A 12,979-nucleotide genomic window follows, 5' to 3' on the forward strand; every position below is an offset into this window, starting at 1 on the left:
GGAACAAATGGCTGCCTCGTAGGTCTGATGATGAAGGTCAGGGTCATAGGTGGGAAAGAATGACCTGGCTGATGGCAATGACAAGAGGCTCAGGAGCGCTATGCTGCATTTTTTTTTTTTTTTTTGTAGTTGGACACAATACCTTTATTTTCATTTATTTATTTCATTTTTTTATTTTTGATTTTTATAGTTTTAGGTGGACACAATCTCTTTATTTTACATTTATGTGGTGCTGAGGATGGAACCCAGTGCCTCGTGCATGCTAGGCGAGTGCTCTACCACTGAGCCACAACCCCAGCCCAATGCGGCATCTTATTTAACCCCCACACGACCCCTGAGGTTGGCGAATGAGATCAGAAGCTCTCAACCTGCCCAGCTCCAGAGATGCTTACTGTTCCCATTCTGCAAACAAAAGCCCCAGTCCTCAGCACCCCCATCCTGCCCCTGGGGCCCGAGGACTCTTCCTAGGATTGCTCAACTGACCTCAAGGCCATCAGAACTCCTGGAGAGCAACGTCTGTCCCCAGAACTGCCCCGAATGCTCTCTGACGCCTAAGTTTCAACGCTCACTTCTCTGTTCACCTTTATCACCTTTAAGGGTGAGCTCCTCCTTGGGTGGGTTGAAAGAAAGCATACTAATGTTATAAAAACAGGAGCATCTGCCCTCCAGAATAATGACTTGATAGATAGTCTGCTCTAAACATGTCGAGTTCGCTCCTTTGGAATGACTGTGTCTGGCTGGAGGACCAGGGATTACCGCTCAGGTCTGACAACGGAGCTCAGCCTGATAAATGGAGAATCTGGGTTTCTCCAATGTTCCAAAAGAGGAACAGGCAGGCGTGGTCAGGGCCGTTCCTTTCCATCTCACTTACTGAGCACCAAGTATGCGACTGGCTTGACTCAGGCGCTGGGGACAGAGCTCACACAGAACCTGCAGCCTAATTTGGGAGAAAAACAAAAGTCAACAGACAAATGATCAAGGTCATCAGGAACAAAACTGCAGGCAAGAGAGTAGGCCAGGGGCTGAGACCCTGGAGTCGGGTGCTGGGGCCTGCAAGGCTACTTCAGAACAGGCAGCCAGGGAGGCCTGTCTTCGCCTGGGCTTGGCAGAAAGCAGGGCCTGAGTCAAAGGCATGTGCAAGAACTTTACGGGACCGAGAGCCAGAATGGAGATGTGCCATCAAGTTGGCCACTGCGTCTGGGGATGCGAGCAGCCCAAGTGTCGTGTAAAGTGGGGGGAGGATGGGGGCATCTGTGCAGTGGCCTCAGTTCCCCATTGCTAAGAGGTTTGCCCTACAGGATGTGAACTCTTCCAGCACATCTCAGCTCGGACCAGGAGTATGTCAAGTGTTCAAAAGCTACATGTGGATTGCGACTCTGTGCTGGACAGCAGAGGCCTGGTGATTGGAAGTGCAGCTTAATCCATGTATTTCAGTGATGTGTTTCTATTATGATACATCAGAAAGTTTTAGTTGACAACTGAGTCCTCACCCATCCCTTGCCCAGGAATCTGCTGGTGTCAACAGCTGAGGTACCACTTTTACTGGGTAGAAAATGAGTTTTTTTTAATTAACCTTTTATTTTTAGATAGTTGTATATTCACATGCAGTTGTAAGAAATGCTGTAGAGACATCTCTCACTATTTACCCAGTTATCTTCCAATAGCAATATCTTGCAGACTGTGCTACAGTATCCACCCCCACACCCCAGGAAATTGACATTGATACGGTCCATGGGGTTTATTCAGATTTCCCTGTTTTCCTTACACTCATTTCTCTCTCTCACTCTCTGTGTGGGCCAGTTCAGTTCTGTGTGTCACACGCATAGGTTCATGTATCCACCGCCACCATCAACCTACACAATCGTTTCATCCTAGTACTGAGAGTGGTTCTAGAGGAACAGAATTTTAAGGATGAGTTTCCTGAATTGGTTCTCAGGTTTCTGGAATTGTCTCTTTGATCAATTAGATAAGCTGTTAAAGACTCTCTCTCTGGTAGTAAAGAGAGCAATGATGATCCATGCTGTAAGCTCTCTATAGAGATACACAAAATATCTGCATTGGATATGCCTAATCTGCTACTTAAAAGAGGCAAGAAGCTGAGTGACTCTGTGTGTGGTGCTTTGAACATTTTTGGAAAACTAAGACACAATGCATTGGTTCGTTGTCAGTGGACAAAGTAAGGAAAGAAAGGAGGAGGTCAGGGATTCAAATTTCCAGTTTAAGAGCTGCAAAAGTGACCTAAGCTTCCCTTGCTGTGCCCTGAAGGAGAGGCATCACCTCCTGCCATGGTGCCGAACCTGCTGAAAATCAGGTGCAGAACCCCATCCCGCGACTGACTGAATACAGAGCAAGTTCGACACTCGACCTCCAAGGGTGTTCACTGTCACAGTCAGGGCACTGGCGGGGACAGGACGAGAGCCTGTTAGTAGGGATGGGGACATGTGAGAAGGCTCTGGAGAAGGTGGGGACACTTTGAGCCCTTAAGTTCTGATGAGCGTGTTTCGGCAGAGGAAGAGGTCTTCCCAACCCCAACAAAAGTGTCCTTCCCCACCCTAGCCAAAGAAGGGCAGCAGTGTCCCACGGAATGGTGGTGGCCTTTAGAAGACTCCGTTACAGTGCTGTCTAGGCAGCGGTGCCTTCCAGTGCTGGGGCGAGGCTCTCCAGAAAGCTGCATTTGGAACATGGTGCTGCTACTCCTATAGCCAGGATCTCCAGGTCCAGGAATCAAGGGATGGAAGAGCGAGGGCCACAACTCACTATTATTATTACACTAGAAAAACGTTGCTTCCTATTCTTGAGAATTTATGCTTTCCTGGGCAAGAGATCTGAGGTCCAATCAGGGGGAATGCTTCCATCAGGAGACATAACAACGATTCCAAGGAAACTGGATGTTCTGACTTCCCCTGGCCACTTTGGGATCCTCATGCCTCTGAACCAAATCAGGCAAAGAGGAGAGTCATAGCTGTTTTTTTTTTTTTTTTTTTTTTTTTTTTGAGAGGTTGGTCAAGAGTTCCAAGGAGAAGTTGAACTGCTACTCCATAATACAAGTAAGGAAGAGTGTGTCTGGAATACGGGAGCTCCTTTAGAGTGTCTCTTGGTATTAGAATGTTCTGTGATTAAGATGAATGGGAAATTACAATACCACAATCCAGGTAGAACTTTAAATGCCCCAGTCCCTTCAGAGTGTGTTGCTATAATAAAATACCTGAGGCTGGGTACTTTATAAAGAAGAGATTTATTTGGTTCACAGTTTGAGAGGCTAAAAGTCCAAGATTGAATGGCTTCATCTGTTTGGCCTCTGGCAAGAGCTTCTGGCTCTGTCATAACATGGTAGATGCCTTCTCCTGGTGGGAGCCCATGTGAGAGACATCATTTGGCAAGAGGAAGCAAGAAACCAGGGAAAGGCTAGGCTGCTCTTGAGAGAATGAACCCCGTCTGCAGTGATAACGTTCCTCCTTTAGGAGGGTGGTGCCCCGTGATGTGATCATCTCGGTGCTGTTGCCCTGGGGACCAAGCTTCTGGCTCAAACCCTCCTGCTGTGGGCGATGCCCTCACAGTCTCCTGACACAGTTACAGCATCACCCGACACTTGAGCATTTGGGAGCTGAGCGACTTGTCCAAGCCCCAGCAGCCGGGGCTGGAGCTGCCTGATGCCAACGTCTCTGGTGCAGACACGTGGAGGGGTGGGGGGCCTTGGGCTGATTTCTGCAAGTCAGGGGCTGCCTCAGGATCTGCATGTCCCCGTGTCCCCAGAGCCACTTGCAGGTCACCTGGAATGAGGCATGAACAGAGGCTGGGAGAGGGCAGTATTCAGCTCCCCCAGCTCTAGGGTCAGCTCTAGGGTCAGCTCTAGGGCCTTTCTCGGGCTTCCTGAGGCTCCCTGGTGGCCTCTGCAGCACCCCTCTGAAATGCGGGGCTGTGGGACCAAGGTGAGCCCCCACACTGTGGCCAGCCAGTGAGGTGGGGCTTGCCTTCCGCTCCATTGCATGGGGACATTGACCACTCAGAGCCATAAACTCCATCCCCGGGCAAGGGCTGGCCAGCCAGTGCTGCGGAGCCCAGACCTGGAGAGGTGGGGGTCAACAAACAGTGCCCGGGGACAGGGGACAGTGCCGGTGCACTCCTTGGTGATGGGCATGAGTCTCAACTAGACCGGGACCGAGTGAATGTGGCTGAGGATGTGGCGGGACGGTGGTTTATGATGGCAGGACGGGACTCCTGCAGTGGGACAGTGCTTGGGGACATAGTGGGACAAAGCTCCGGGGAGCCTGACCTGGAGCTGTCCCTGGTCCCCTCTGCAGTCTTGGGCCCTCCCCACCCCCTGCCCGGGCTGCTGCGCTGCCTAGCTCTCCTTTGAAATCTTATCTCCCATCTTGTTCTCTGCTTCCTCCTGCTCAGGCCCGGCCTGGCTCCCGCCCCACCCCCGCTGCTTCCCATCTGTGCCCTCCCCACTCCCTGCTGGCCACTGCTCCTCCCGTCCTGTCTTGTGCTGTCCTGTGCTGTCTCCTGGCTCCTCCAGGGACCCTCTGCCAGGCAGCCTTGCTGACCCTCCCAGAAAAACCACCTCCCTTTCCCCCAGCTGGCCCCGCAGAGACCTCCCGCCTCACGCCTGCCTCACCGAGAGACAGACGCGCTCCCTCGTCCTCCCAGCGGCTGGTCTGTGTCCCCAGGGGTAAGGACTCCCCAGCTTCCTGCCCCTCACTGAGGCCAGGAGGCCCAGACCCTTCCCCTGGCCCAGGGGATCCTCCCTCCCATGCAGTCAGACTCCTGGTGCAGACCCAGCCTGCCAGGCTTGAGGTCCAGCTCTGCCACCTCGTAGCTGAGAGATCTTGGGCGGGTCCTTCTCCCCAGTCCTCCGTGTCCACACCTGTGAATCACGGAGGCTCGTGAGGATGTCAGGCTTGGGAGTTAAATGAGTTAATGCACTTTAGGACCTCGCTGCAGATCCTGGCATATAGTAGTCACTCAATGAACAGCCCTCCCATTCCCAGTGTGGGCACCGTGACAGCCACAGAGCAGCAGGACAATCAGGCCCCCAGACAGGAAGCTCACCCCTGCAGGACATTAACAATAATAATGGGATCTCAGACCCCCACTCCCCTCTTCCACACAAGCAGCCCAGGATGCCTGGACTCATCCGGATCCCACGAGCCTCCTGTCCACAGCCCAGTCTGCCCCGAGTCTGGCAGGAGCAGGGGCATGGAGACCAGTGGGGTTTGGGGCTGTGGGATCTCAGGCCTGATGTGGCTCGGGCTCTTCCCACAGAGAGCCCTGGGCAAGTCACGCTCCCTCTCAGCCTCAGCTTCACAGTCTGTAAAGTGGGGACCAAGGCCTCACCGAGCCACAGTGGGAATTCTACAGGCTTCCTCAGTGATCCCTTGAAGGACAGTGGCTGACCACAGAGGCTCCCGGCTGGGCCTGAAGCCCTGTCCACTCCGAGCCTGAGCACCCCCACTCCTTGGCTGCTGCAGTTGGGCCTGGAATGTCCCCAAAGGCCCACATGATAAAGGCTCACTCCCCACAGTGGCTCTCTCGGAAGGTGGCGGTATCTTTACAAGGCGGAGTCTCGTGGGGCCTTCTGGTCATGGCTGCTTTCAAAGGGGATGGTGGGATCTGGGCCCCTTCCTTCTTTTTCTTGTTCCCGACCATGAGGTGAGCAGCTTTGCTCTACCACACCTTGATGTGTCACCATAGGCCCAAAGCAATGGATCCAGTTGGTCATGGACTAAAACCTCCAGACTGTGAGCCAAAACCAACCTTTTTTTCTTTATAAGTTGATTTGTATGGGTAATTGTTATAATAATGGAAAACTGACTAACACAACGGCTCAGTCTTCTAAGAATGCATAGAGCCCCTTCCTGCTCTGCCAGGGACCCTCAGGCCCCTGAAACTTGCTAATGTAGTCTAGGAGTTTTGAGGAAGACACCCACAGCCCCATTGTGATATGATACAATTGGGGTCTGAGTCTCTTGGGCTTCCAACCCTTATTGAATCTACCTGAGACATTTTTATCTTGTAAAGCTGAGCAAAAAGGGAGGGCCCCTAAGGGGAGGCCTCCAAGGTCTTTGGGTGTTTTCCTGTCCACTCAGATAGTTTTGCTTGGAGGTGCATCACAGCCTGACCGCTCACTGGTGAGATGGCACAGGTGAGTTTCTGGGCATATGCCTGCTACCTCCCTGGTGGAATCTCCCCGTCGCCCCGCGGTCTGCTTTCCCCTCTAAAGATGAGAATCTGAGGCACGGGGGTGGGCAGAGGCAGCGTGCCCGGGGTCTCCTGAGGTGGAGGCGCTCACCCTGCAGCCCAAGAGCGGGTCAGCGTGACCATGCTGTCCTGCGGTGGGGGCCCCGGGGTGGCCAGTCCTGGCAGTCCTTCCCTGCACTCACCATCTTGCCCTGGGTGCAGAGCCGGGGGGGATGGGTGGAGGTGGCGGGGGGTGAGGTGGGAGAGGGCCGCTGTGGTCCCGGAGGATCTGAGACCTCAGCCCGCCTGCTCCAGCTTTGGTCCCCAGACTTTCACCCACCCAGGCCCCCGTGTTGCCCTGCACTGTGTCCTTGGATGAGTAAAGTCACCTCCTGGGCTTCTGTTGCCTTGCCTAGCCCAGGGCGGGCGGCATCACGGAGGGGAACCTAGCAAGAATTCTCTAAGGGTCCGGTGGGGCGACCCCCAGAGGGCCAGACAGGGGTCCTGCTCTAGTGAGGGCGCAGCTTATAATGAATAAGAAAAATGTGATTTGAAAACTGTTTCCCTCTAGGAGCCCACAAAGTCCTCACTACTCCCTTCTTTGAGAAGTGGCTGTGGTTCTGTCATTTTCCAGATGGGGAAACTGAGGGAGTGGCCCCAGGTTGTCACAGGGAGCTAGGAGGGGACTGGGAAGCCAGGCTGGGGGAGCAGACAAGCAGCAGAGCCGTTGGTCCCCCCCACGGCCATTCAGCCTGTCGCCCACCTCATCCTGTGCCCAGCACAGAGTGTGTCCTGTGGCCCCGTCCTTCTGCCCAGCGGCTCCATTCCCCGCCCTCTGCATGGTTTCTGGTTTGTTTTTATTGTCCTTACACTCGTGGAAATCAAATGAATGGTTTTCTTGCTTATTATTCATTTCTCCCATATGAATGGCAGCTCTCAGGGGACAAGAACTTTGTATTTTATACTTACTGCAACATCCCCCGTGCCCAAGGAGGTCCTCAGGAAATATTTATCCGATGATTTGATCATTTTCTAGCGAATGGAAGCACAACTGTGGGGCCAGCTGTGATGCAGTGCCCCGTTCCACCCAGCAGATGGCAGCAGAGAACAAGGCACCTGCCAGCCGGAGCCAGGTGAAGGTCCAGGTTTGACCTTCCAGGTTGGCGAGAGGGAGCCACCGGCAGAATGTGGGCCGGTGTTTATGCATCTTCTACCACCTCCTCTCCCTAAGTGCAGGCCAGGCCCGAGGGCCGGATAATACTATGCAGCTGTCATTGAGAAGGCTCAAAAGCAGTGTGTGCCCGGCACAGTTCAAGGGCTTTCATTGATATGTCACAACAGCCTTATTATAAGTCTCATTGTGCAGACAGGAAGCTGTGTTGCAATAACAGCCCCAGGTTACACGCCAGCGGGGTGCCAGGCCTGGAAGGGGACCCGGGACCCACTTCCTTAACCACCACGAGATAAGGTCTCTATGTTCTGTTGTCCCTCTGTGGACTCAATGAAGTGCGTCCCCTTGGTGGAGGTGACAAGCTGAGCCAGGCAAGCTCCTGGGGGCGGGGGGGGGGGGGGCGGCAGGAGACACTCCGCCTGGCCAGCCAGGGCCAAGAGCAAAAGGAGAAGGTGGGACCCCCTGCTCAAAGTAGTTAAGAATTTGAAGAATTAAGAATTTGAAGAATAACAGTAGAGCGGGCAGAGCGCGAGGTCCTCGGGAGGCTGGGGCTCCGGGTGACCACACAGGTCGCGGGTCCTGGAAGCCAGACCCTCTTGGTCTGGGGCGGGTATTTGAGGAACGGATCTCAGGGTCATCCCAAGGCTAAGGGCCTTGTAAATGGAGTGGGACGGAGACAGAGCGACCTGCCCTGGAGTCCAGTCGGGTCTAAGCCAAGCAGCCCGCTCCGCGGGAGCACAGGGCCTGGGCCTCTCAGTCTCTTCCCTAAGATCGGCCTGCATCCCACACCTTTTATCTTCCTGCCCTGGCTGTGATTTATCTCCAAGGCAAAAGGCCCTTTTGATGGGCCATGAATCTTCCCTTTGCGGATCCTCCGGCCCCTCTGCACGGTTGGGCGGACCTACCACTTCCTCTCTGCCAAGTGAGGATTAGGAAGCCATAAAACAAGGACCCCAAATCCCTGGCCAGGAGAGCTCACACATGGGCCTCAGATGCTCCGGACAGAGGAAGATGAGGGCTGCCAGATCTCAAATCCCCGAGGGGACCCTTTCCTTGGGAGCCCCCATTTCCAGCTCCCTGCCCCATGTGGAGCGGGGAGGGGGACATCCTGGTCAAGCTGGAACAAAAGCTGCTCAGGGCATCCCCGAATGGAGAAGGGATCCCAGCTGAAGCCAGGACTAAAAGTGCTCCCTCGAATATGCAGGGATCGAGGGAGCCCAGGCTGGACTGAGAGTGAGAGTGGCCCCGGTCAAGGCTGTGGGGAAAGCAGAGCACTTAGTACATGTGCATTCTTTTTATCCCAGGGCCGCGCTTGTCCACATCAAATAGGAGGACGACCTGGGGCTCAGAGGTGTGAGGTCACTGGGTAAGGCTACTTGCCAAAGTCACACAGCCAGAAAGTGATAGGGTTGGGATTCGAAGCCAGTGAACATTTAACAAACCCTTTCTCCAGAGAGCAACTTTAAAACCATCTTGTTTGAAGAACAGTTTATTTCTTAAATGCTACCTTTTTATTTTTAAAAAGTCATCTGTAAAAGGAATGTGGTACAGAATTCAGAAGAGCGTAAAATAAGAAGACTCTGCGGGTCTCTCCTCCCCAGCTGGCCGCAGGCCCTGGCTCAGTCCCAAGAAGCAGCCTCGGCGGCCAGGGATGGTGGCTGTCCAGAGACAGCGTGGACTAGAGATACCCGGGACTTCTTCCTCCTCCATTCAGATGGTGCATTCTGTGCACAATATCTGGACCTTGCTTTTCTACCTTAACATGACTTAGAGACTTCTCCCCATCAAGGGCTGCCTCCCTCTTTTTAATGGCTGTATTTGTGCCACTGTGTAGATGGGGTGTTTCAGTGAGTGTCGCCGAGTGACAAACAACCCAACAGCTAGTGGCTTCCTACTCGCCCTGTACTATCTCACACACCTAAGAGCTGCTGAGCAAATCTGCTGGTCTTGGCTGGGCGCACTTGGGTATGTCTATCAGTGGCTGGTTGGCTGGGGGCTGGCCAGCTGGGGTGACCTCAGCTGAGCATCCCAGCTCTCTTCCTTGTGTCTCCCACATCTCTGCATTTTCTAATAGTGAGGTTGGCAATGCAGGAGCGATGGCAGCCATGCTGGGGGCAAGAGGAACTGGGCAATGCTTTCCAGTCCTCCTATTGTGTCCCATCTGCCAACAAGCCACTGGCCTAGGAAAGCCACATGGGGAGGGCAAGCTCAGGTTGGGAGGGTGTCATAGAGGTACGGGGCAAAGGTGAGAGGCTATTAATTCAGGCCGTCGTGGTGACCAGTCTCCCACACGGAGCTTGATTCACTAGGCCTTAACAACACTGTGAATGGGCTGCACAGCACCCAGCACCCCCCACACTCCCTCCCCCAGGGACGACAGGTCCTGGCCTCTCCAATGTGGCCACTCCACCCTGACCAGAGCAAGGTCAGGGAGGGGCCCAGGACCACCCAGTGGTGCAGCCTGCCACCCCCAGTTGCAGGGCAGAGACGTGGGGAATGGCTGTCCTGCCCCTGGAGGTAGGTGGTGGCCAGAGCTAATGACAAGACCTTGTTCCCCACATAAGCTGAATGAGCCTGGCCAGCCTCACAGCCACTCAAGGTCCCAGGGAAATGGTCTGTCTCCCTTACTGTCTGCCCTGAGGGCTCTGGGGGCAGGCTCTGAGCTGGCCCAGGGAGGCCTGGACCCATGGGGGAGACGAATCAGATGACAGAGGACCAGGGGCCTCCCAAAGGAGGAGTGAGTGACACTCCTATCCTGGAGGGGCGTCTGGGAAGACTTCCTTAGGAGAGGGCGGTAGCTCTGGGCTTTGAAGGATGAATAGGAGTTCACTGCCAGGCCAAGGGAGGGAGGAGAGGGAATTCCAGACGGAGAGCCAGCCAGGGCGAGCGAGTGGAGGCGTGGAGTGGTCAAGAGGCCGCGGAGTGCAGGCGCCTCGAGGCTGGACGGGACAGCACCAAGGGCAGGAAAGGACAGAAGCCCTAGAACACCATGCCCAGTGTCCAAGGAGCATTTCACAGATGCGCAGGCAGAGGCCGATGGAGTGGGGCTTCCTCCAGGAGCCCGCCCCGACCCCGCGGAGAGCCCCGAGGGTCCAGCGCAGCCTGTTCCACTCTCGGGGTTCAGGCTCCTGAGCCTGTGCTGCCTACGGCCCACCTCCTCCCCTGGACGTGGAGGGTCCTGAGAGCCGGTGGGGGTCTGCACCAGGGGTGTCCCTGCTCCACGGTTCCCAGTGAATGGATGGGTGAGCAGGGAGGTGACAGGAGGAGCTGATCCAAGGGAGCGCCATCCTGGGTGAGCCAGCGCTCACGTCACCATCTCTGTCCTTGACATGGTTCGCCCTGATGGTATTTTATAATCGAGTAAAAATCTTTCCTGAGAGGATCTGAGATGTGGCCGCGGTGCCCAGCAGAGACCGGGAGGAGGCTGCAGGAGGCCGGGGGCGGGACCGACCGACACGAAATGATACTTAAGTGACCATCTCAAATGAGAGCCGCGTCACTGATGGCAGTGGCCCTACTGTCTTCTCTAATACCCCCCTTCCCCAGGGGAGGACCATCGTCTCTATTTTCTGGGTGGGGAGACTGAGGCTGGTGTCCGTTCAAGTCCAACCTCGGACATAATCAAGCTGCGTGATCCCCGTTGATTGTGATCCTCACTGCTCCTGCCCTAAAGTGGGGTGCTGTGGGGGGTCCGTAGAACTGTAGCATGAGGCAGGATAGGTGGGCACATGTGAGCTGACGTCCTAGGGTCGCTCTGCAGGATCCCGCCCAGGGCTCTTCCTGGTTCCTGGGGTGGGAGGCTCTCCCGCCCGACAAGGGCTCCGGGTGGCAGAAGCCTGGCACATGGCGGGGCTGGGGGAGGGGGCCCGGCCCAGAGTCCCTCCCTGGTGGTGCGGCATGGAAGGGGAAGGGTCAGGGATGCCAGCCCCGCGGGGGTTCGGGGCCCATGTGTCCTCGAAGGCAAGTGGCTTCCCGGCAGCCGTCCCAGAGCTAGGGGGCTCCCTCCATGACAATCTATTATGACAGATTTAATTAAAAAAGAGCTCGCACCCCCCACGGGACGGCAGCCCAGGGTGTGGGGCACCCCTGCAGGATGGCAGCAGCACAGGGCGTGGGGCCTGCCGCGAAAACAGCTCTGTGAAGTCAGGGCTCAGGCGCGGGTGACGGGGCCGCGGGTTTACTAAACAGAACCCCGACACCACCTCGTTATTTATTGAGTTAATTATGTCCCCTGGCCGCAGCTCGAACCAGCTCCAAGACCTTGGGCCCCAGTGCCCACTCTGGCTCCCAGGCTGTGCCGGGCACACACACCCCTGTACCCAGGGGCGAGGGCGGCGATGCCAGCTCTGAGCCAGGAAGACCAGGAGGGGCTCCCTGTGGCTTCGAGAGGTGGACAAGTGACATTCCTCTTGGATCTTCTCTTTGGGCCTCCAGAAGTGGCACAGAGCTGAAGCTGCCCCTGGAGGGTTGGCAAGGCCCAAAGGAGACAATGAGGACTGGCCTCAGCCCTGTGGGCACTCGGAGCATGGTGGCCACTGCTACCGTCATCGTCAGTGTTGTGACCACTAGTCAGGGGCACTGAGCGCAGGAGGCCATGGTGAAAGGGCTGGCAGGATGGTTGGGGAGGCCCAGCAGTTAAGAGTGGACACTTGGTCCCAGGGCTCAGGAGCCGGAGGCAGGAGGATCATGAGTTCAAAGCCAACCTCAGCGACGTAGCGAGGCCCCCAGCGACTCAGCGAGACCCTGTCTCTAAATAAAATATTAAAAAAAGGCGGTGGCTGGGGCTCAGTGGTGAAGCCCCGACTCAGTCCTGTTTTCTCATCTGTGAAATGGGGACAACGGCAGAACCTTCCTCACAGGGCTGTGGCCTGAGAAACCTGATCAAGGCACAACCCGGGACCAAGGGCAAGCTCAGAGGGGGTGGCCAGGAGAGCAGTGGCCCACAAGGATGACTCTGCCTGGCTCCCGCCTGGTTCCGGAGAGGTTCCCCAGAGGCCAGCAGCCGGAAGGGGACCTCCCACATGTTCACTCCCAGGTGTCTGCCCTGTCAGGCTGCGGATGGAGGTGGCCTCCTTGTGGCCAGATAGGTGGCCTGATAGCAGGGCCGTGGGGACAAAGCTATCGGAGGTGGCGACGGATACTGAATGGGCTTCTCTGAGCGGGTGCAGAATTGCGTTCAGCTTGGATTTAATTAAAAAGACTCAAATCTTCCTGATAATCCTCCCGGCAACGGCGGAGCGGGGCCTGAAGCCGGCTCCCTGGCAACGGCGCATCCTGCTGATAAAGGACTTGGGGGGGCCCAGTGAGGCCCCACGGCTGGCCCAGCACCCGCTGCTATCAGCCCTGCCCATCGCCCGTGGCCCAGCAAGGGGGGTCGGGAGGCAGCTGCGGCCCCTTCTCCACGGCCAACCCGCCCGCCTCGGCCCCGCTCGGGCGCACCGTGGATGTCTTTGTTCGCCATGAGCCCTCGGCCTGGCACCTTGGCATCTGGCTCTCCTCCCAGGCAGCTGCCCAGCCTGCCTCGCCCTGGCCCCGGGCACCCCCATCTTGGTGTTGTGGACGGGGCAGGAGGAAGCCAAGCACTCGTGTCCTCACCTGTCCCCACGTCCCAGCCTTTGCCTGGGCCCA

This window comes from Callospermophilus lateralis, chromosome 2 (genome assembly GCF_048772815.1).
Source record: "Callospermophilus lateralis isolate mCalLat2 chromosome 2, mCalLat2.hap1, whole genome shotgun sequence".
Taxonomy (NCBI): Eukaryota; Metazoa; Chordata; class Mammalia; order Rodentia; family Sciuridae; genus Callospermophilus; species Callospermophilus lateralis.